Here is a 2,630-nt window from a genome sequence, read left to right as displayed (position 1 = left end):
CAAGCTCTCTCTCTCCGATCTCTCTAATCTCTCCTCAAGCTGTCCTTGGCCTCTCTCCTTAAGTTCTCTCTATTCGACCACTCTCTCCTCGAGCTCTCTCTTCAATCTCCTTCCTCAAACTTTCTCCCTTCGATTTCTCTCCTCGGCCTCTCTTTCCGACTTCTGTCTCATCAAATTTTGTTTTATAACGTATTAAAGGAAAGAGAAGAAAAAAAAAATAAAAAATAAAACCCCACACCTCACACGTAAGGTATGGGGTGTGGGATCTGATCCATAGCGTTTTTCTATAAGCAAATTTAGGGACAACTTTATTATATTTCCACAAAGTTTAAAACATGATAGAAAAGCGTGTAAATTAAACATCAATATGCACCATCTGACTGTAAATCTGTAATAGATTGGTGCACATGAGTTTTTATTCTCATGATACTGATAGAGTATACACCAAGAACACTGGCCCTAACAATATTTTACACAAAAAAAAATATTTATAACTGTAAATTATGCAACTGTCGCATAATTATTTAAAATAAAAGTAAATAAAATATAAAATTTTCATAAAAAAATTAATTTTTTAATAATAAACCTCACACATTTTCATAACGATTATGTAATATTTACACACTTCACGATTATACGTAAAATTACTAATTTTACACATTTTTTATTCCATTTCCATATAACTGGGCCAGCTCCTGAGCAACTCCATCCATTTTCTCCTCTCCTTTCTTTCTTATATTATCTCTCATTTCTCTATCCTTCTTCCTTACACTCTCTCCAATATTCCCCATCACCACTTCTCTGATAGCTGTTGCAACCTCTTCTCTCTCAAGCTTCCCATCTTTGTCTCTCTTAACCTCCACACCTACACCAGCTTCCTCCACTACTTTAGCGTTCACTGGTTGATCAAGTTGCATGGGAATGGCAACAATTGGCACTCCAAAATCTATGCTTTCCATCACAGAACTCCATCCACAGTGACTAACAAAACCACCGATGCTAGGATGCATCAGTATCTTTGCTTGAGGTGCCCAACCTTCAACCACCGTTCCTTTCTCTCCTACCCTTTGCAGAAACCCCTCTGGTAATGCCTCTTCGAGCTTAACTTTCTCTTCCTCGGGAAACCTGACTACCCATATGAAGTTCACGTTACTGAGCTCGAGACCTTACGCTATCTCTTCCATTTCTTCCTTTGACAGAAAATACTCAGTTCCAAACGAAACAAACACTGCTGAAGACTGTTTTCTCTTGTCCAGCCACTCAAGGGTTTTGGATTTCTCATGATCTCCACGGACGGGGTTTTGAACGAGTGGACCAACTGTTACGATCTTCTTTTGCATTAAATGGGAGAGGAAATTTATGTACTTCCCCTCGAGTTCTTCGAAAGTCTTCATCATTACGAAACCAGAATATCGCTCGAAACATTCAAGAGCCCGATCTTTGTCACTAATGTGGTGATGATGATCATCACTCGGAGAATGATCTTCAGGCAAGTCGACGAACCTTGTTGTCATACACTCATCAAGATGAATCTCTGGGAAAGGAAATTCATCACCTGGTTTCTTCATGGCATGGAGCACAAAAGAAGTCATGGCCGCTCCGGTACTTAAGAAGTTGATAGCCGGGATATTCTGGGAGGCAGCTATTGCCGGGGCCCAAGGCTGAAGAAAATCATAGATAAGCAGATCAGGGCTGAGGGTCTTCAGGATGTTGGAGAAGCGAGGGCCAGCCATGTCAAATGCCCTTTTGAGGGTGGCATTGAGGTGGGGCGGGAGGCCTTTGGTTGTGTGGTATTGAGGAGGAAGCTCCGGCAGGGATGGAAGATGGAGCTCAACGAGCTGTATCGAGCGAGAGTACTTCCCAGATAGTTCTGGCTTGATGGAACTGAGGTTGACGGGCGTGGAACAGAAGTAAATGTGAAAGTTTCTCTTAGCAAGCTTCTTGGAAAGCTCCAGGAATGGCGATATGTGGCCGTGAGCCAACCATGGCAGCATCACAACTCTGATTCTCTTTCCTGCAGTATCCATATCTGCTGCTCTCAACTCTGTTTCTCTCTTTCTGATCTCTTGCTTTCAAGTTTCAGCTAGTTTGGTGCACGTACAGTTTGTGTTTGGTGATTTGGTTTTGACGTCCGTAGTGGGCCGGGTTTTTATACTGAAGAGGAGTGTGTTGAGGTGGCAGATCAAGGAGATACGTAGCAGCTTGTGATGAAGTAACACGTGTCAGAGAATAAGAGGCTAGTAAGAAGCAGGACATGAAGACTCGTGTATTTTTTGACCACGTAATTGGTTCCTTGGACCCGAAGTTAATTACGTGTACGCTAGGCCAGTTGAAGCCACTCTTTTACCGTACGTTCTGCTTTCCACTTGCATGCGTTTCCACCAGTTTGGCCGTGAATGGACGACACGTTTACAAACACTCAAATACTATGGCTGGTATACTGCCACGTTAGCACATTCATACGAAGAGAAATTCTTATTATACAAACATTATTTGTATTGTATTATAAAGTGTTATGGCCACAAATTCCACCAAAATCAATGCTACGTGATTGTATATGATGTATTAGATTTATAAGAAAATATATTTATAATCGTGAATTATACAATCGTTGTGTAATTATTTTTAAA

General features: G+C 41.1%; 1 pseudogene; it reads right to left on the bottom strand.

The window, feature by feature from the left end:
* Positions 1–335: 335 nt before the first annotated feature.
* LOC121241220 lies at positions 336–2,109 on the bottom strand (annotated as a pseudogene).
* Positions 2,110–2,630: the final 521 nt, after the last annotated feature.

Source organism: Juglans microcarpa x Juglans regia, chromosome 7S (genome assembly GCF_004785595.1).
Source record: "Juglans microcarpa x Juglans regia isolate MS1-56 chromosome 7S, Jm3101_v1.0, whole genome shotgun sequence".
In the NCBI taxonomy this organism is placed as follows: Eukaryota; Viridiplantae; Streptophyta; class Magnoliopsida; order Fagales; family Juglandaceae; genus Juglans; species Juglans microcarpa x Juglans regia.
This window is presented reverse-complemented; position numbering and strand designations above follow the sequence as displayed.